Below are 22839 nucleotides of genomic sequence, written 5' to 3'. Positions count from 1 at the left end.
TTTTCTTTGGTTGTTATGATTTCCGCATGAACCGGAGGTGGTTAATTGATGACCAGGGCGGGAGTTTTGTTGCGTTCTGAGAATAAAAGCAATTGGGAGTTAAGTAAACTGACAAATGGCACATAATATCATGGTGATAATTAATTAGCTTTACCGTCAAAAATGACGGACAAGAAGTTTGAAATTTTCGGGAAAAGTTCTGGTGATGTTTGATGGATGGTAATTAGACAAGTTGGCCTTAGTTGTGCTGGTTCGGCTCCATGGTTTGTTGGGAAAAAGAAAGAACTACTTTTCCAACTATGCGGGTTTGGATTAAAAAACCAAAAGGTAAACACATTTGGGCAGAACTGGATATCGATTTAAGAACAACAACAAGTCCTCTTTACATACATAGGCTATCAGGAGGTCCCAATGTGTATCTCCACTCTCGTTGTTTCAAAGACGACGTCGGAAAAAAAAAATCGCCCGAGTAATCTTTATTGGTCTCAAACCAGCCATTCTCATTACCAAATAAACCTCATTGACGATAAACTTGTCTGGCGCGAATTGCTTTTCGCTTCGTCCAACGGCACCATTTTGTTGCTTTTGTTCACATTTTCAGTTTTCATTCAACACTTTCATACAGGGGTAGGTAAATACAGGTGGTTGAATTTAATAAACTTTTAATGAACTGTCCCTGTGGAGGCGACTCTCGGTGGGTAGGATTATATTTGCATAAAACATGAAACGTGGCTCAACAGTTATATAGCCAAACGATGTGCTTGTGTGTGTGAACCAATGATACGACGATATACAGTAGAGCACAACAAAGAGTGCTTTAATGTGTTTAATGTTATTATAGGATGGTTTGTAGCCCACAGGTAGAATGTGGATTAATGAATTAATTTTATGCAGATAAGGATGAACGTTAATAATTGAAACAAAGTTAAGGTTAGAAGCTTCAGAATTAATTTATGTTGCAACAAACTATATTTTAAACACATTGTCCATCCAAGGGTCATTCAATTGTATAATCATGAAATCCTTCGAAACTGTGCTCGAAACCGGACCAAACCGTGAAACGAACCCACCACCTCCGGATTGGTAATACCGTGCCTTAACTGACTAGGCTATCCGAGGCCCTAGACTGCGTGTTCCACATTGATGCTAACATTAAACCCTCTGATATAGGCATATTTTTAGCAAGTGAATTAGTCTGGGAAGTCCCATGTATTTCCTTCCACGAACAAGCACGTTTTGGCGATCGATTTTTATTGGCTTCGTATGGATAATTTATTCATTTATTTATGCAAAAGTATGTATGTAAAATATCGAGTTGTGAAGAGTGAAAAGAGACATACTATATATGGGTCATTCCAGTTCAAGTGAGTACACCACATGTGGTTTATGTCACCGATTTGAGCCAAACTTGGCAAAAATGCTTATTTTGGAATTCTGGACAAACGCCTTTTTTGATTTTACTCTAAAGTGACGAGTTCGTTCTGGGCTACAACCCTGGATTTTCGAGATTTTTAAAATTCTAAACTTTCAGAAAAGATAACTCCACAACCAAATAAGCTATTCGTCAATTTGAAGGTTTTTAATGTTAATTCCTATAAGTATTCCCAAATTTTGTTTTTGTTATAGTAAGAATAGTAAACAGGCTGATTACTGGCAGGTATTAAAATTGTCAAAAATGGCCTATTTTCACCATGGGTGGGATGTTTTATTTTTTAATATTTTGGGCTCAAATTTTCACCACACTTTGGAAAACTCTTGTACTTGATGTGTTTCCAAGGGTAAAAAAATAAAAATATATTAAAAAACATTGATTTTTCACCAGAAAAGCTCAAAACTACCTCTCACTCATCTGACCATATCTCAAAAACTATTTGTCCAAATCATTTGCCCTTGAAAATACGTAAAGTTGAAGAGTTTTCCGAAGTGTGGTGAAAATTTGAGCCCAAAATATTAGGAAACAAAAAATCCCGCCCATGGTGAAAATATGACATCTTTTTACAATTTGGATACCTGCCGGTAATCAGTCTGTTAACTGTAGTAACTATTAAAACGTTCTCCGTTAGTTTGTATTATATTTTTCTATTATTTCTAACATTTTTTGTTTAGAACTTTTTCGACGTTCTGCGAAGGTTACACTATAACAAAAACAAAATGCTTGTACTCATAAAAATCTACATAAAACCCTTCAAGTTGACGTTCTAAGATCACGAATAGCTTATTTGGTTTTTTTTTTATCTAGTTCGTTTATTTGTAAGGCTCAATCGCGTTAGCTTTACGGAGCCGATAGTTCATTGTTCTTTGTTTGTAACAAAATTCACTTAATTCTATGTCTAGTAGGAGTTGGGCCGATTACTCGCGGCTTACTCGAGGTTAGAGGGGTACATTGTCGAAGGATAGGAAAAGGGGAGGAGCTTGGGTAGGGTTTCGTTGTCTCATCAGAGTGATGTCGCCAGTATGAACGGTAGTGTGGTTCTAGATTCGTCTGGAGTTCGACCGGCTATGGTGACCAGTGGGCGACGATGAGACTCATCGAGACGGGGGACAAGACAAACAAAAACTAATAAAGAGATACAAAAGACAAACGAATTAAATTGTTATACTATACATTTGCAGCGGCTTATTTGGTTGTGGAGTAATCTCTTCTGAAAGTTTAAATTTTTAAAAATCTCGAAAATCAAGGGTTGTAGCTAAGAAGGATCTAGGAACTTTAAAGCAAAATAAAAAAAGGCTTTTGTACAGAATTCCAAAATAAGCGTTTTGCCCAGGTTTGGCTCAAATCGGTGACATAGAGCACAACTTTTTTTAAATTCTGCACCACTTGAGCTGGAATGACCCATATGTATTAAGTAACGAGATTTTTAGCCAAAGGATAATTCATTTACATGAAAGTATATGCGCATATAATGCTGAATGAGTGCAGTTTTAAAGTACATACTGGTTACTTGGAGAGAGGGACTGCTTGGATATTGAACAGTGTCATTGCAACATTATATTTAATTTATCTTTGTACTTCTTGCACTCCAAATAAAACCAAAAAGTCTACCGCGTAAATATACCTCAAATATAATATAAGCGTAACTCTCATAGCTGACTAAACAAAGACGACGTTCTGATTAGATACCCTAGAAATACACACAATCCGTCATCACGTCGAATGGAATGAAATCCTCTTCTGTTCGACTAGTCTCATATCCACACAGGTACAAATCCAACTGCAAGAAAAAAAAAAAGGATGACTTCCACTTCACAAGTAAGGACAGAGAGTAGGGTAGAGCACTACTTCGGCATAAGCGCCAATTTCCGTCATATCGAACAGAAACATCAAATTTTGTCGTCAACGAATCAATCAAAGGTTCAGTAGGATAGTGTAGGTCAAAAGCTATAAGCTACACACCAAAAAATTCTGAAGTTTAATGGCGATGTAAACATCCATGCCCGCAAACATTCAAACATGTAAACTTTCTTTTCACGTAAACTAGCAGCTTGCAAGAAATGTTGCAAACAAAAGTGGACAGTTGCATACAATATATAGGATATTGCATGACATGTCTCATAAATTTACATTATCTATAATCTAAACTTGTATGATATATGACGCTCCATTTATGTGCATCATAGTAACGGAAGTTTACACTACTTTTTTTTAGCTGTGTATAAGAACGCATAATATTAATATTTATGGTAGAGCGCTGCTGAGTTGTAATCGCCCAATTCCGTTCTATCGATCAGAAAAGATCAATAATATCAATGACTTCACCGTGCACATATCAATTATAGGTTTGTTCCGATGCGTTAGTTTATTAGCTACAACATAAATCCTGTTAGAGCGCATTATATTAATATTTACACTAATTGTTCTCAAAGCAAAAGAAGCACTCCTAGCGAATCCCCTTTTTCTACGTTTATCCGTAGGACGATAAAAAAAAATCTAAAGGCGTTTCAATGCGTTTGGACGGAATTGAAACTCGTAGGACGAATTTAGACTCAAGAAGCAGTATTAGATTTTAAACAATATCTCAACAATTTGTGACTCTTTATCAAATCCAACGGTTTGTATGAAAAGGTGAATAAATTTAGAAGCCATCTGTGACAGAAATATTCCATTTTTGTTCAAACCCGTTCAAAAAAGAGATGTGAAACGCGGGTTGTGCTTAGTATAACGTAAAATAGATCAAAAACCCTACATCTATTTTTTCGCGAAAACAAAAGAAACGCTCCTAGCATATCAATTTTTTCGCCCTTCATTATTATGCCGGAGTAAATTCATTGACGTTTCAAAGTGTATTGATGAAATTGAAACTCGTATGAAGGAATTGGAATCAAGAAGCGATGCTAGATTTTATAAATATCTCAACAATTCGTTACTCTTTTTCAAATCTAACGATATAAAATGCTATAAATGTAAAAGTCATTTTTGATAGAAACATTTCATTATTTTTCAAAACCCAATCTTTAGAGAGAGTTAAAGTGTGGGTTGTGCTTAGCATGACGGAAATTAGATCTTAACCCTACAAACAGAAGAACAGAAGAATACATTCAAGCACAGGAAGTATCGTATCAACTCGGGCTAAAGACTCTGCTGTTGAATCCACCACAATCTGATTGTGATCCCGATACTAAATCTCACCAGAGAAATGTATTGTCTTCTGCTATGGTGAAGAGCTTGGATGGCGGTTGCCGAAGGGGGAAGAATCTTTGAACGTCCGTTGCTATAATATCGTTTTTGTGCCGAAGATATGTACGGAGCTGCAACTGTCGCTGCTGGTCGGATTCAATCTCATACCGTAATCGTAACGAATCTGTGCTGCTCGCTTTTCTACCGAGTGGGGATTTAATTCGATTTAAGTGATGAATTTGTTGTACAATAAACGACCCACACATATTGAGCAGAGACCAACATAGTCACAACCGTCGGGTGGTACGGTATGAGTGCTGTTTGGAATTGTGTTGTATTTGGATCAACGATTTTGATCCCGGCGGCTCAGTCATGTCTGTTTCTGCGAACGAATCAGTGGCGTATGTAGGTTTCCGCTTGGGGATGTACAATTCCAAAAAAAAACCCTCTTATTTTCTGAAGTTATTTCGTGGAAATACTTTTGTCGAAGTCGAATGCAAATTTATTGCTGTTCAGTCAGCTAGACACCTACTCGAGCATTAAGCACTATGTATCGACCGGGACAGGAGGGTGGCAATGCTATGGTTGAGTGGGGAATTTGCAATGGGACAGCAGGCAGTAACAATGGTAATGACCAACGCAAACTAATACAAGAGAGTGTAGAGAGTGGAATCCAAAACAAGGTAGATTATGGAATGGGATTTACTTTTGTGCCCACGGATGATTGCTCCGGGAGTCGTATTTTATTTATTCGTCGTTAGTGACTCGGTAGAGGTCAAAGTCGTTTCATGCGTTGCGTTATGTTCTAACCAATACGACGACGACGACGACGATGACGGCTGTTCTAGACTGATGTCTCCCTGGGCTTTACATCCAAATAAGCGCTATAGCTACGCACCAACCGACATAAATACCCGCACATAAAGATGCATTGAAAGCGGAGGGAGCCTCGCTACCTCGGTCGTTGTTGTCGTTGTGGTGTTTCCCCGTGGAGCAATTTGCCATGATAAATGATCCAGGATAATTGTATTTTTCGGCTGTTGAAGCGAATGTTTGCTGGTTGAACGAAAGGTGGATTGGTTGGAAAAAGTCATTTTGGGGACGAGGTCGTAAATTCATACATTTTTCAAACTGCTTCAGCTGTGCTTTGCGGTGCTTTATTCAGGTTTCTGGAATTGAGTTTTGATATATTCATAGCTTTTTGTTCTAAACACCTTTTCGTTTTTATTTCCACAATCGTTTGTTTATACATGTGGAGGCTCTAGTCCTGAATGCCGTTCACGAGTTATAGTACGGTACACATTTTTTTAACTGCATGGCGAGTCATATACTAAATATTTTAATATGGTCAGATAGTTTAATAAGATAAGCTTATAATTTATTTTAAATATAAAAAAAAATGTTTTATTGAGCTGGAGACTTTAAAGCTAGATTTTCAAGCTTTTTTTTCTACAGGAATGTCGAACAATTGCTTAAGCATGCATATAAGATTAATTTAAAAACCTATAAGATAAGAGGTCACCTTCAACAAAGTTATGTAGATTAGGATTTTTGAACCCCTTCAATTTTAAAAGCCTTGCTACCTCCCTTACTTGATATGTCCCTAACTTGATGTGATTTGATTCACGTCCCCTATGTATTTTTACCTCCCTAACTTCAATCTTTTAATTTTGTCGAACCTCTTTACGGAATCCCTTTATGAAGAGCTTTTGAGTGTGTTGATTTATTTCCTTTTAATTTCGTTATAATTGCTTACCTTTTGATAGATACGCGTAATTTATCTACTACTTGCAGACTTCATCAATGCCAAGTGCCCTTTTAATTACCTAATTTTTTTACTACCTTACTCTATGACGTGAATGATTATTTTCTTCAGCTTGTTTTTCAGGCTGAACACTTCATCTTTCATCTACGACTTATATACTAATCAATAGGTACTAAAAATCAGCAGGTATCCAACAGCCATGCCATATTTACCTAACCAATTTGGTTGGTACCAAAATTTAGTCAAACGTAACGGGTCAGCCATGCAGTTTCCTATATTTTTTAAAGTAAAGATGGCTTAAGCGCCACTCCCGAAGGAGACCACCTACCAGGGATAGGGTTGCCTGACCGTATAAGACCTTTCAGGGGAAGGCTCTGATTTTCTCAAATTTTGGAAGGGAAGAAAGTTGGCTGACTGAAATGGTTCGAGTGCTAGAACATGCAACGAACCCCAAAATGTAACTACATACTAGAAGCGTGGGAGCAACTGTCGGTCAGTAACAAGTTTGATTAGCACGGCGATTCTCATCACAAGTAAACCGTCTCATTTTCCCTCGGACTAAAAACGTATGAAATAAGAGAGTTGTTCGGTTGGATTCGGAGCCACCCTCCTCAGTAAATAAATTAACAAGTAAAACATGAATACCTATTAAAACAGTTTCACTTCATCGGGATCTACTCTCAGTGACAACTACGACCATAAGTTTGAATTTCAAAGAGCTTTATTCTAATCGTTTGTAAGGTTCGTAAAAACAGTGGAGCTTTCATCCATTTATATTGTTCGTTGTCTTCTGCAATACAGAGGGTTAATTTATTCTTCATACTCGTCTCCTACCAACTCTAATTATACCTTTCCATATTTCCCTATTTCTATCGTGTGTGTGCTCAGTTTCTGGTGCTCTTCGTTGAATTTAAATCAGGTGCATTTGTTCGCTGCTTTGCAACGTATCGAATTTGGCGCAAAATCGATTTAGGGCAAGTACGGTTTATGCTCGTTCGCCTCGTAACCGTGCATAGTAATGCGCATGGACACTCACAACGTATAGTTCATGCACTCACGACCTTTTTATGATATTTTATTTAAATTTATATATGCTGGTGATGGACGACGCTCATTCGACGAATGAACGGACGGAGTGGCGGTGAACTCTGCCACTTCTGCATTGTTTGACGGCGGAAACCGCAGGAAGTCTCGATGCGTGCTACGTGCATCGGATGAACCGGTACGTCTTATTCACCGACTCGTGTTCATACACGACGCGGTACGAGCGTCGGTATCCCTTTAGTAGTCACTAACGGGGAAGGAAAAACGTGTTGCTAACTGCTGAGCTGTTGAATGGACGATCGCCTTGTCTGGGGTGCGTCGTTGATGTTCGCTTCCCTCTTCCGGTGTACTCCGGGGACTTTGAAGCTGACGGTGGGGTTAAAAAATGGCCACGGATGGTTTGGTGTGGTGTGTTAGGCGTCTATCGGCCACTGCCACAAATCTGAATATTCACCAAAGCACAACACGATAACTTACCAGCTGAGACAATGGCACACACTTCTCACTTCTACGCTACGAAAAACTTTTGAACAGCACCACTACTTTGGGCCACTCCTGCCTCTTTCACGGATCAGTTCTAAAGCCGATCGCTTTTCATACACAAAAATTACTTAATATTTCTAAAAAAGATTTGAGTGCATACGCTAGTTTGATAACCCCCCCCCCCCCCTTGTAAATATCACCTGAAAATCATTGTTAAACTTCATGAAGATAAATGTTGCTTTTGTATCTTAAAGAGTGAAAGCTCTGAACATTTGCTGTGTGACTGTGTTGCAATATTTCATAAACGATGCAGATATCTTGATAAGGGTCTGATGAGACATTGGAAAATCTGGGCTGCTGCTTCCAATCAGGTAATAAATTTCAAAAGGAATATAATACCCGGTTGGGATAATTGCTTACAACAGTAGTGGTAGTTACTCAAACAATAGTGGCTTCCCACTACGTTATGGCATGAATAAAAAAAAGATACACCACAATTGATCAAAGTAATGGTAGCGGCCAATATTTTGATCTATTGTTGTATGTTTATCCCGTGTCCTTAGTTTAGTGCATGTCGTATTACTCCATCACTACTGAGAAATGAAGAAGTATTCGGTTTTGATACAGTTGTCATTCTTGCCTTCAACGCAAGGAATCGATTCTAATTGAAAGGTCCCGCTATTTATACCCTTCGAAGAATGAGAACACCTTCCATTGGTGCGCCCCTTTGCCGGTCAAAATTGGATTCCTTAACAACAAAATTAAGCAATGACACCGATACTGACCATGCATCAGAACCCTAGTCTTAACCACGTTAAACTAGGGAATAACGAATAGAAGATAAGGAATCACATAGATGAAGACTAACTAACTCATTTTTCCCTTATTTCATGATCATCCTTGGTCCAGGCAACCCAAGGACTTATCACTATTAACAAGGCATAAAAAGTAACAAGAACCAAGATGTGTTCCTTTGATTACTGAAAAATCCTGTTCCCCTAGTTTGAAGTAGTCAGGACTAGGAATCGGTGGTAAATCTAACATCCCATAACGTTCCACGAAAAGGTGATCTACCAACGCTATGGGGCAAACGCCTTAAATGGACCCTCGTTCTTTTATCGATTCCTGACTGAACTGTTTTTTTTTTCTCTTGATACCCATTAAGGGGGTATTCCCGATCTTTTTTTTTTTTTCAAAAAATCAAATTTTTTTTTCACGTTTTTTTGTACTTTAGACTATATACTTTCATCCCCCAAGCCGTTTTCCGATCAGCGAATTCGGTGTCCAGGCATAGCTGACTAATGGTAAGAACCCCCAAAATGGTTTTAACTAAAGTCAAAACTTTAAACGCGTTTTTCTCGAAACCACATTTTTTTTATCGGGCGAAGATTTTTCTCAGAAACTATAAGAGATATTGACTTGAATCTTTGCGCATTTTGTTTCTTATTAAATTCTTTGGAGCTTCTCCCACTTTCAGCCAAAAATATTAACATTTAACATTGTTTAAAGCACCTTAAAGCTGCAAAAAAGCGGGCTAAAAATCGCCTGTTTTTTCATATGGCCGCCATTTTGTTAATTTGCAAGATTTTTTGTTGCCAACGGGAGAAGCTCCAGAGAATCTTATGCAGATTATTAATTTCATCACGAAATCTGTTTCAGATGAAGCCGTTCCAGAGAAAAGTCTTCGCCCGTCCAGGCGTTTGCGGCGAACAGGGGTCTGTTTGCCGCCATTTTGTGACGTCAATAATGTCTTTTTTATGTCGAAAAAAATTTATTTGTAAACTTTAATGTTCAATAAACAAGAATCCCAAAGAGTTAGGCGCATTACTATTCATTTTCCTTGAAAAAAAAAAAATTAATTGAAAAACAGGCCGAAAAAAGGCAAAAGATTGGGAATACCCCCTTAAGTCTAGCGATTTCAAAAATGTGAGCTATTTCCTTTGATTTGCCTGTATCGCTAAGAGGAATAGTTTGCATTTTGTGTACCATGTGATGAAAAGTGGCCAATTTGTGTTGATGGGAATGGTTTGAAGAGCTTGGTATTACTCTCTTTGTATTTGTTGGTTTCCTATAGATTTCGAAATTGAATGAAGACGTTTCCCTGATGATAACAAGAACTAAGAAAGGGAGCTTTCCATCTCTCTCTTCTTTGTGAGTAAATTTGATGTTCTATTGAACATTGCTTATGGCCTCCAAGCTCAGGAAAAAATTGATAAAAATACTTAACTTGAAATCCCGAGCAGGAGAAAATAACTTTCGAAAACCAAATGCAAGTATGATAAAAGCATAACTGGCAACCTGAATATGGTATTGACGAACCTGACATAAGAGGTAAAATACCAAAAATAATACCTCAAAATAGTTCTACGAATAACGAACTAATAAATAATTTAGTTATTATAATAACTGATGGATAACAGTCGATTTTTTTGATGCCAGAATATCATAATTTGTTATTTATAAGGTCTTCTAATACCAATCCAATAACCCTTCAAGATCTTATTGTCTAAAAACTGAAAGTCACGGTTTGTTGTTTTGGTATTTATTTGATATTATATGCAATATTTCGATAACTAAAAATATCAAAGCAAAGTGTTCTACCGCAAGCATACCAACATAAGGTATCATACCACATTGAGATACTCATATGTTATCGGTAAGTTATCGGTTCATGCTCGGGATGGCTACCCGAGCTGGAGAGAATAGCTAAATTATACTAAACTCAGGTATGAAAACAACAAAATTCCAAAAATTATACCTTAAAAATGTTCTGCAAATAACGAACCACATAATTTAGTTATTATAATAACTGACGGATAACAAACACCTGTTTTAGATGCCAGAATACCATAATTTGTTATTTAAACGGTCTTCTAATACCATTTCAATATCTCTTTTAGGTGTTTTTGTCTTAAACCTGAAAAATCAGGTTTTGTTGTTTTTGTATTTATGAGATATTGACAAAAAAAAATCGATACCTGAATAATATCAAAACTAGATTTAATACCACAAGCATACCAAAATAAGATATCATATCATATCATATCATATATGGATTTTCATATGTTATTGGTTCTTGCTCGGGTAGTGCTCCTGGAACACCCAAAAGTAAAATATGTTGCAAAAACTTCAAGACAATTTCCATAATCATATCTTGAAAACAACGTGTTTGGATTTCCTGTTTATAAGAGGATACACACATTTTATATATTTGTTACATTTGGCTTGAATGCCCTTAATGTGATCTTTAAAAGTTAATTTTTGGTCAAGTACTGATCCAAGATATTTCACTTGGTTCGACCAGGAAATTGGAACTCTGTGCATAGTGACTATGTCACCACTACTTAGTTTCAAAAAGGAAGCTCTAGACTTATGTGGAAATATTATAAGTTGAGTTTTGGAAGCGTTGGGAGAAATCTTCCATTTTTGTAAATAAGAAGAGAAAATATCTAAACTTTTCTGCAGTCTGCTGCAAATAACACGAAGACTTCTTCCTTTAGCGGAAATGCCTGTGTCATCAGCGAACAAAGATTTGTGGCAACCCTGAGGCAAATCAGGGAGGTCCGAAGTGAAAATGTTATACAATATAGGCCCAGTAATGCTACCCTGAGGAACACCTGCTCTAACAGGTAGTCGATTAGATTTGGAATTTTGATAATTCACCTGCAGAGTTCTGTCAGTTAAATAATTTTGAACTAATTTCATAATATAAAGTGGAAAATTAAACTTTTTCAATTAAGCAATCAAACCTTTATGCCAAACACTGTCGAATGCTTTTTCTATGTCTAGAAGAGCAACTCCAGTTGAGTGGTGTTCAGATTTGTTTGAACGAATTAAATTGGTAACTCTTAAGAGTTGATGAGTAGTTGAATGCCCATGGCGAAATCCAAACTGGTCATCTGCAAAAATTGAATTCGTATTGATGCATCATTCTATTTAAAATTATTTATTCAAAATGATTACTATTTGAAGACAGCAAACTTATTGGTTGGTAGCTAGAAGCTTCGGCTCGATTTTTATCCGGTTTCAAAATTGGAACAACTTTTGCATTTTTCCATTTATCAGGAAAGTATGCCCAATGGAAATATCTGTTAAATAATTTAACCAAGAAAGACAAGGTACTCTCTGGGAGTTTTTTGATGAGGATATAAAAAATTCCATCATCACCTGGAGCTTTCATATTTTGAAACTTTTTAGTTATAGACCTTAGTTCGTCCAAATCAGTCCCCCAGGAATCATCAAAAATATTTTCCCGAGAGAAAATATTCAGGTAAGGCTTGTATTCGAAAAAAAATGCACCATTTTTATCCGTGGGTAAAAATTGATGAGTATATACCTAGTTTGGAGTAAATTGTTTACATGTGCAAAATTTCATAACAATCGGTTCAGTGGTTAGTGAGATGTCATCGAAGCAAGAAGAAAATTGCCGGAGAATTTTGCGCGCCGTCATGGAAAATCCGACTGCGATAATAAAATGGATCGGAAGACAACTGGCAATTACCCATACAACTATATCTTGGGTGGTAAAATCGTTTAAGGAGTCCCAGACAACCGAGCGGCGGGCTGGAAGAGGAAGAAAATCGAAGACAGCTGGCCCTGTGAAGTCCCGGAAGGTGTTGGATTATTTCAAGCGTAATCCGCACCTTTCGATTCACGACGCGGCTCTGAAGGCAAAGTGTTCCGCCTGGTTCGTTCAGAGGGGTTTTCAGCGATGGAAACGAAATTGAATAAAGTAATCATGCCGAAACATAATCCATATGTATTAGTTCATTCCCTGAAAGTTTCAAGAAAAACACTTTTGTCCTTGTGCATTTTTTACGAGTACACGCCTTAATCCCGAGCAACCTGATTCTGAATAGGACTAGTAAGACCCAAACTGAAATATAGGAACTCTCGAATTGCTTAGCAAGTTTCTGACCATTTTCCACATTTGTGATCAAAATTTTACCACCTTTGAGTTTTTTTTTTAATTTTTGTGAGTATCCAAAAGGGTTTGGAACTCGGGTCTAATTTAGAAACGTTATTTTCAAAAGTTTTGTTCCTCACCGCAGAGAATCGCTCTTTAATTTGTTTTTGCAAATCCCGTCAGATAATTTTCATGGCAGGATCGCGTGTTCTTTGATATTGTCTCCTACCTCGCATTTTGGTACTGAGGCAGCTCTTGCTTCAACTATAGAAGTTGTCAAAGATTCAAGAGCATAACTAATTTCTTCTTTGGTTTGCAAAGGAATGTTTGGATTGAAGCTGTATTCCATAAATGTTCGATATTGCTCCCAATCAGCTCTATGGTAATTGAAAGTAGAGCTGTTGGGATAGCAAATTATTTCTTGGGATATTCCAAAAGTTAGTGGAAGGTGATCAGAACCGAAGTCAGCATGAGTAACCAATTGGCTACAAAGTTGACATGAATCAGTTAAGACCAAATCAATAGTTGAGCGATTTCTTACAAAAGAAAAGCATGTTGAGCAGTTTGGATGTTGATTAGTGTAATAACCTGCAGAACATTATTCCATGAGCGGTATTTTGCATTAAAATCACCAATTATGAAGAATTTAGACGTGTAAGTTTCTGAAGGTCACCTTGAGAAAATTCTTTTGCTGGCCTACGCATTGGAATAGCAAATAGGCAGCTATAACCGTACTTACTTGATACTTGATGGGCTACGAATCGCCAGGTTGATTCAACGCCGAACGAAGTACTCTTCTCCATTGGACTCGGTCCTGAGCCAATCGCTTTCAGTCGCCATGAACGTTTAGCGACCTGATGTCCTCCTCAACTGCAAATAGCCAACGTGTCCGAGGTCTACCCCGGAGTCGACGACCTCTACCGGGTTCTCTGCTGAATATAATATTTGCTTGTCGTTCTTCCGGCATCCGCACTACATGCCCAGCCCACCGTAGTCTGCCGTGTTTTATAAGCTTCACTATATCTGTACCGTTATACACTTGGTACAACTCGTGATTCATGCGACGCCGCCAGATGCCATTCTCCTGTTTACCGCCGAGTATTGTTCGCAGCACCTTACGCTCGAAGACACCAAATGCTCTCCGGTCAGACTCTTTTAACGTCCACGATTCGTGGCCGTAGAGGGCTACCGGAAGTATCAGCGTCTTATACAGAGCGAATTTCGTTTTCGTTTGCAGGCTACGAGACTTCAGCTGGCTACGTAATCCGTAAAAGGCCCTGTTTGCAGCTGCAATACGTCTCTTCATCTCGCGGGTAACATCATTATCGCATGTCACTAGTGTTCCAAGATACACAAATTCTTCCACTACCTCAAATTGTCCACCATCTAACAACACTACACTACCAACACCACTATTGCTCCCACGCTGTCTACCGGCTACCATGTACTTCGTTTTGGTAGAACTTATCGTGAGCCCAATCCTCGCTGTCTCCCTCTTAAAAGGCACAAACGCCTCTTCCACTGCTCTACGGTCAATTCCGATGATATCGATGTCGTCCGCAAAGGCAAGGAGCATGTACGATCGTGTGATGATGGTACCGTTCCTCTGCACACCAGCTCTCCTAATCGCTCCTTCAAGAGCAATGTTGAACAGTAAGTTTGAAAGTGCATCACCCTGCTTCAATCCATCTAAGGTCACGAACGAGGTCGAAATCTCATCTGCAACCCTTACACTTGATTTCGATCCATCTAGCGTTGCGCGAATGAGTCTAATTAGTTTCGCCGGAAAACCATGTTCTAGCATAATCTGCCAAAGCTCATTTCTCTTCACTGAATCGTATGCTGCTTTGAAATCAATAAACAGATGGTGAGTCTGCAAGTTGTACTCCCGGAATTTATCAAGGATTTGACGCAGGGTAAACATTTGATCCGTCGTTGATCGGCCCTCACGAAAACCAGCCTGGTATTCACCGACGAAGGACTCCTCAAGCGGTCTCAATCTGTTAAACAGAACGCGTGACAGTATTTTGTACGCCGAATTCAGAAGAGTTATTCCTCGATAATTGGCGCAATCGAGTCTGTGCCCTTTTTTGAATAATGGGCAAATGAGGCCATCCAACCAGCTAGCAGGCAGTTCTTCGTCCTCCCATATCTTCGTTAGAATACGGTGGATTGCTTGATGCAGCTGCTCACTTCCGTGTTTGAAAAGTTCGGCCGGGAGCTCGTCCTTCCCAGCAGCCTTAATGTTTTTCAGCTCACGTATTGCCTTTTTAACCTCGTCTAGCGTTGGAGGCTCCACAGCTTGATCGTCGTCTGCGATGTTTACTCTGTTTCTTCGATACTCCCTCACTCTCTCCATTCAACAATGTCTCAAAATGTTCTTTCCACCTGGCAGCCACCATTGTTTTATCTGTCAGCAAATTCCCCTCAAGGTCATTGCACATGGCGGGAGATGGCGCTGTTTTACTCCGCACACCATTGACAGTCGCGTAGAACCTTCGCATATCGTTCTGTTCCATACTTTCTTGCGCCTCAGCAATCACGCGTTCTTCGTATTGCCTTTTCTTTCTGCGGTGGGTTCGTTTCTCAGCTGCCCTTGCTACCTTGTACCGCTCTCTGTTCAGCCGGGTACCAGACACTAACATCCGGCTTCTGGCAACGTTCTTCTCATCCGTCAACCTCTGGCACTCCTCATCAAACCAGCCATTACGTGGTCGTCTTTGAGCTGTACCTATCACTTCTTGTGCTGTTGTGTTCACCGCTCCGTGGATTGTGTTCCACAGATTGTTGAGGTCCTCGTTCACGTTGATTTCGCTAATCCGCTCATCAAGCTTCTGGCGGTACTCTGCAGCAACACCTTCTACTGACAAGCGATGGATATTGAAACGCATCGATCTCCGGTTCGTTGAATTCGTAACGGTCGATAGACGCGCCCGAATTTTGCAGACAACAAGATAATGATCTGAGTCAATGTTAGGCCCCCTAAAAGTCCTTACATTAATGACATCTGAGAAGTGCCGGCCATCCACCAACATGTGATCGATCTCGGTGCAAGTTTCGCCATTTGGGTGTCTCCAGGTGTGCTTTCGGATATTCTTGCGTGCAAAGTAGGTGCTACTGATGGCCATACCTCTAGCAGCGGCGAAGTTTATCAGTTTCAGGCCGTTATCATTGGTTACTGTATGTAGGCTCTCTGTACCAATGATTGGACGAAAGAAATCTTCCCTCCCGACCTGCGCATTTGCATCTCCGATTACAATCTTCACGTCGTGTTTTGGGCACTCATCATAAGTTTTATCGAGACTGTCATAAAACGCGTCCTTCACGTCATCGGATTTATCGTTGGTTGGCGCATAGATGTTGATCAGGCTGTAGTTGAAGAATTTGCCCCGAATCCTTAATACACAGATGCGGTCGCTTACCGGTCTCCACCGCATAACACGCTTCATCTGCTTCCCGATCACTATGAACCCTACTCCATGTTCTGCCCTATTGCCACCGCTGTGATAGATATGATACTTGAAGGAAGTGTTGGCGATGGGATCCACCGCCCGGAATTCACGTTCTCCGGATCTAGGCCACCGTACTTCCTGAATAGCAGCTACGCTCACATTCACTTTTTGCAGTTCACGAGCCAAAAGGCCCGCTCGTCCAGGTTCATTTAAGGTTCTGACATTCCAAGTACCGAGTTTCCATTCATTGTCCTTATTTCGTTGCCGGGTCGGTTGCCGAAAATTCCGTTCGTTGTTTTCTCTTTCTTCGTTTTTCTGAGTAATGTTGGGGGTTTCAGTATGCTACCTTACCGGGGTCGCGATACCTACATCATGTTGGTGGGGCTGCCACCTTAGGTGTAGCTGACGTGATACAGCATTTCTTATTCAGCCGCTCGCTCCGAGACAGACGCTGTTTGAGCCGCACCTCCATGGTGAACAGACGCTCGAGGGTCGCACCTCCTCACTTTGCTATCACCACGATCCGGATCCATGTATTTTTATCATGGTGACATTGCCCAGGCTACGCTACCAGCATCTTTTGCTGGACGTCTTTGTCATCGGCTGACCCGTGAAAGCGTGAGGTAGGAACTTGTGAGGACCAGAGCTGTTGGGACAACACTCCTTCCAGTTTGTCGACTCACCATTTGTAACCTATAACGCTATAACCGTAAGTTGTCCAAATTTTGTTTCAACAGAAACTTCCAAAGTTTCAAAAAATTTGGTTTCAAATAAAGAAAGAATTCTATGTTTGTCTATGAACAATGATGGCAACGCCACCACAGGATCCATCAAGACAATCATTTCTTTAAATTAAATAATTTGCGTCCCTCTTAACCTTATGGTCAGCTTTAAGGACATTTCATTTATAACGGCAATATGCACGTTATGAACTCTCAAAAAGTTAAATAGCCCGTCTCCATTATCTTTAAGAGATCGAGCATTCCAATTTTAAATATTTAATGCTTAAAAATCCATTGCTGAATTTTAAAGTAATGACAATATTGTTTGCAAATTTTACTCCAGTTTGAATAGCATCAAACACGAAGTTAGATTTAAGCATATCAGAAATCATGGCAATTAATGATTTCTGTAAAAATGTCATTTTAGGGGCAGTAATGCTTCCAAAGTCAAAATTGTCAAAATTTCCGTTAGAATTACGTTGGTTAGTATTTTGATTTCTACCCGCTGCAATAGCAGCATAGGTAGCTCCATTAACTCGATGCACATTTTTAGCAGCGAGGTGAGTAGGTATAGATGAAAAATTTGAAGCAGGGGTGATATTTGTAAGAATGTAGAATTTGTTCCTCACTTACTGTTTTTTTTATTTAATTCTTTATTTAAGAGATTTTTAGCCTTAGGCTAGTTCATCTCTAGCCTCACTGACTGTTGTTAACAGCAGATGAAGTTGTACCTGGTTGGAAATGTTAAGTGTTTCCTACCCGCGCTTAGAACGAGATTGTAGGATCGCTTTGCGAGTCTTACATTCCCAAAAATTGGATTTGTGGTTTTCACCATAATTTGAACATTTAAATTTCTTAGGATCTTTCTTCACAGGACAGTCGTCCTTTGCGTGAGAGGAATCACCACAATTCATACATTTAGCGGGCATGTAGAAATTTTTAGTTCCGAGACCCCTTCCCTGGCACTTACGGCATTGAGTGAGGTTTTGGAAATTTCCTCCAGTTTTCCTGAAGTGTTCCCACTTCACTTAGACATGGAGCATAAGGTTAGGTTTTTCCAAGGCCCTAAGGTTGTTTAGTTCACTAGACTTGAAGTGAACTAAATAAAAATCATTAGAAATCCCATTGCGCAATCACCAGGACGGGATATAATTTTCATTTTAACTCCAAGTAATTTTGCCAGTTTATCTTTGATCTGATCCAGGAATTCACCACTGGGCTGTCTTTTCATGACAACCTTGAACACACGTTCAGTTTTGGTGTCGTAAGTAAAAAAATAGCGCTGCTTCTCAGTAAGATACTTGAGAAGACATTTAAATCCGTCCAAGGTTTCAGCCAATACACGGCATTCACCCCGACGTCCAATTTGTAGTGAAAACTTAACTTTCACGAAGTTCAAAAGTTTCATGCGATGAGCATGGAAATCGGAAGTGGTTATCACAATAAGGGGAATCTTTTCCTTCTTGGCATTAAGCCGGGAAAGTTTACCACAATTTTTCTTGGATGATGGATCATTCTCATCATCCTTGAGAAAATTCAATTGATTACTCAAATTAATTTCATCAGAAGAGGGATCAAGAGTTTGCCCCTTTCTTTTGCGTTTAGACGCCATGGCGCAGCAAATTTTTATCCAAATCGACTTCCAAGCAGATTACTATAAGAAACTACAGGATCGAAGAGGAATTTTACAAATCGATATCCAAGAAGGATTACCTCGGGTAGGGTCCAAACAAGGATCGAAGAGGAATAAGAGTTGAACAAGGTAGAAATTTCACACGCTGAGCACTGAAAAGTGCTGTTTATATTTGTTGTAGCTTTAGGTAGTAGTAACACTTCCTTCAGCTAAAAGCAAATAGATCCGCACGGCAAGAGAGCACAATGCGAATTCAAGGATTTTGGCCTGATTTCCGTTCCAGAAGGCATACCCGTCACATTATCTCTTTTGTAATAGATTTGAACAATAAACTTGATTTTTTCCTCTAAGGATGACTTGATATTTTTTGTTATTTTTACATACGTACGACGGACAACGAGTGAGTTTCCCATTTGGAATGGAAATTGGAAACTTCATGTGACGCAAGTCATAAATGAATCGTATTTCACTCCATCCGTGTCCTTTGCACTCCCCACTGACTCATATTTTCTCTCGTATTTTATTTATCCATTTCTAGTTCGGTGAATGCTGAGTGAATTTTGGTATTTTTGTTGTGGCTGAAGAAATTTTATACATGCCTATATTTTTCCGTTGCTGATCCAGCTGTCTATCCTGCGTTGTCGCCACCATATCCTGGAGTGAATACGCCCGCTGGTTCGCTCGGTGATAGATAAATAATTGATTGAAAGTGGTTTGTTCCAAAGCGGCGCGCGGTGGGGCGAAAGCCGAAAAGAATAAAGTTGTGTGTTATTTTGCTGTGCGTGAAAGTCATCAGCGAGAAGTGCCAGAATCAGCTGAAACCAGAAGGGGAAAAGAGCAAGTGGAAGTGAAGTGGTTGTATATAAATATTGATACAAGGGGCCAGTGCCCGCGGAAATTTAGACGGTCATGCTGTGAGGATATGGGACAGCCGGCAGTTTATGAAGTTCCTTTTATGTATTGGTAAGTGTGATGGCCTTTTTGATTTTCGGGTGGGTTCGGGATAATTAATTTAGCTTATAGGAGATCAACTATTTCACCGATGTATCACCGTTATCATTGGGGTGACGTGTGGTGGATTTGGCCACATAAAGAAAGTTGATCTATGATACTTGGCATTGAATTGTGTAAGCAATGGCAGTGGGTGGCTGTTCTGTAATTTTATTTGGTTGCATATATTTGATCAAGTATTTAATGAATATCAAAACAATACGGAATGTTCTTTACGTGTGTATATAATTTTTGGATGCAAATTTTCGTAGGTAAAATTATATGCATGACATTAATTCACTTCAACTTTGCGCAGTGGCGATATCGTAACCAATAAGGTACAACCGAGGTGTGATTATTGCTAGTTGAAAACTAATTAATTCACTTCAAACAGTCTGCATGGCTGTTTGATGAAGAAAATTATAATCTCGAAATACATGTGTCAGAGTGCAAATTTCTGCTCAAAATGATGCACATGAATGAAGCGTCATATATCACATGAGGTTACACTAATGATCGTTAGTTATGAGTCTAATTTGTGTGAACAAAAATACCAGTTTACACGCAAGGATGTTTACATCACCAGAATATTAAGATTTTTTGTTCAGTGTTTAATTCACTCTGACACTCTGTTCACAGTTCACAATAACGACAACACAATCTACTGTAGGAAAATCTTCCCCCTCCACTAAATAACCTTTCTGTTCCACGTTCTCACTTTAGGAAAAGTTATTTTATTTATGAAAGCACATCCACCGGGACTTCACATCAGTATTGCTTTGTATCCACATTTAGGTACTGTACCAACTTATCGCAAGGGAAATGAAACCATGCAAATTTCTCAACCACACATTCCTACATGTCCCACTCGCAGAAACACTTCCTGCATGCACCGACGAGAAACTTTCCCAGTCAAGGACATCTGCACCATGTTTGTATAGCAGTTTAGATGCGTTGACAAAACCCTTGCTCTTGGAGCTCTGAGCGGTGTCCTACTATTACTACGATGTGAAAACTGTGTCGCTTTCGAATTGCACTCCGGATCCGAGAAGCATATTTCACCATTTGCATGATTTTAATAGCCTGCTGAAAAGTCATGTTATCCCAGAAAAAGGAAACGGAATCCAACAGAGCTTAAAATGTAAATGATACTCGTACCACATCCCGAACATACAACTTTCAGGAAGTCAGTGTGACAACTTTGTTGGAACAATATTGCTTAGGTAATTGGCATATACATGCTCTCTGAATTCTAACGAATTGACACATCTCTGTGGCAGTTGATTGCGTAAGAACTTCGTCGGACACCGGCAGCTTCAGATTACTAAGTAACTTTATTAGGACCAACACCCCTCCCCTTCCTTAACATTCTACGTATCCCAACGTTACCCACCTATCATATTGAACTCAACCGAAATCAAGATATGAATGCGAAACACATGAGAATCCGCGGATGCGAAAAATCGATATCATCATTCCGCTACCGGATCTAAATTTAGCACCACTCCACCATCCGGCCTCCACTACTGGCGGTGATGGCTTTGGTAAAGCACAACACCCGACAAATCCCGTCATCCCCATGTCGCCACCTTCAGTGAACAAACAGCCGGCAGCTCACCTTTATCGGTCGTTTGAAAACGTCGTCGTCGTCGTTCGTCGGTTGGCTCAGTTTAACGAAAATGAGAAATGAACCTTAGCATAACGTCACTTTCAGGCCTGCCAGCAGCGAGCACCTGAATATGGAAACAACATTGTGCATCGTAAGGACTAAGGAGTAATGATAGCTTGACGCAAAAGGAAGACACAATTTGAGGAGTGCCTCCAGCAAAACGGCAAGAGTTTTGCGGATGAATTATGCATGTTGGCCTCAAACCGGATCGGATGGCCGTCGAAACGAGTGGTGTCCAGGTTTTGTGATTTTTACTTTTAAGAATGTACAATCAACATGATCTTATACAGAACAGTGAGGTCAAAAACTAAAAGGACATGATCGAAAACTTTAATTTTGACGTGAACTTCAAATCTCTTTAGCAAGATCACTTTTTTCCGGATAAGGTGAAGGTTTGGATCCTCCCAAACCTTCACCTTATCCTCAATCAGAGCCGTTTTTATTGCATTGCATTTGAACGTAGTAATTCATATATTGTAGTGGAAACTGTCCTGCATATACTTTAACGCTCTTATTCTAACTGCTTAAGGCAAAACTATTTGGGAGTGAATAGATCTCCAATCAGAGTTCACAACAGGAAATGCATGACAATTACTATTACCGGTCATGACCATCTTCTCCGTTACGTGGAAAGGAAGGATATTGTTGTTGTAGCACCTACTTAACTGGAGGCCAGCGACCCACCGACGCTCTCTAGGTGCTACGGAGTTGGATAGCTGGGAAGAAGCTGGGTCAGGATTCGTTCAAGCAGGCGATGCGAGCATAGTAATTGTTTGTTTAGGAGGAGCTTGTGAGTAAGCTCTAAATCTTCTTCTCAGTAACGAAAAGTTGCTTTAAATTTTGAATATAATTAACAATGTCATTTGATAACTTTCATCAGTTACCAACACCGAAAGTAAGCATGGGAAATTTATTTCGAGTTTTGGCGCTCATGGCAAATCCACCCATAGCACAAATCAGCAAGCCGAGAAAAACGTTTTTTAAGATTGCATCGCACCATACTCAGGTAACAATTTGATGCTTAACAAGTGTTGTTTAATCGATTTTAATTCAGCCTTAGATTGAACAATTGCTGTACATAGACCACGTTAACTTTTGTTCAGCTTTTAAACATCTAAATCTGGTGATTTTAATCAGCCAAAAGCTGAACAGTAATGTACATTTTAAGCTTTTTAAGGCATTACATAACAGTCTCTTCCAACCCTTGTTCAGCCTTCTAGTTTTATTTCAAAAATAATAATGGAAGACTGCTTCATATCTTATGAATTTATATGGAACTGCTTTAAATTGTTGCTGACTAATTGAATTTACATATTTATGTTGTTTAAAAATTACCTTTGGATTTTGGGATTCGAACCAGTTCGCTCGGTGATAGATAAATAATTGATTGAAAGTGGTTTGTTCCAAAGCGGCGCAGTCGCTGAATCACAGGCATCAACCATACCTGCTGGACCATTTAAGCATATGTGTGGCAAAAGGTATGACCATTAACTTGAAGCACGTCAAATTTAAGTTGAATAACAGCAACCGGAAGAGTATTATACAGCAATGCAGAATTGT

General features: G+C 39.4%; 1 protein-coding gene and 1 pseudogene across 5 annotated transcripts in view; both read left to right on the top strand.

Moving 5' to 3' along the window:
- LOC135711164 (protein slit) overlaps positions 1-22839 on the top strand; it is a 123437-nt gene that overhangs the window by 11480 nt on the left and 89118 nt on the right. For 4 of the 5 annotated variants that reach the window (XM_065233931.1, XM_065233930.1, XM_065233929.1 and 1 more), the window contains one exon: positions 19159-19583. The exons of the other annotated variant lie outside the window; for it this stretch is intronic. The gene's annotated coding sequence lies outside the window, so the exon portion shown is untranslated. The remainder of the gene's footprint in view (positions 1-19158; positions 19584-22839) is intronic. 5 annotated transcript variants of the gene reach the window in all.
- LOC135711188 (U4 spliceosomal RNA) lies at positions 19915-20039 on the top strand (annotated as a pseudogene).

Source organism: Ochlerotatus camptorhynchus, unplaced genomic scaffold, assembly GCF_037179485.1.
Source record: "Ochlerotatus camptorhynchus isolate MF236.1 unplaced genomic scaffold, CSIRO-AGI_Acam_v1.1 ptg000423l, whole genome shotgun sequence".
In the NCBI taxonomy this organism is placed as follows: Eukaryota; Metazoa; Arthropoda; class Insecta; order Diptera; family Culicidae; genus Ochlerotatus; species Ochlerotatus camptorhynchus.
This window is presented reverse-complemented; position numbering and strand designations above follow the sequence as displayed.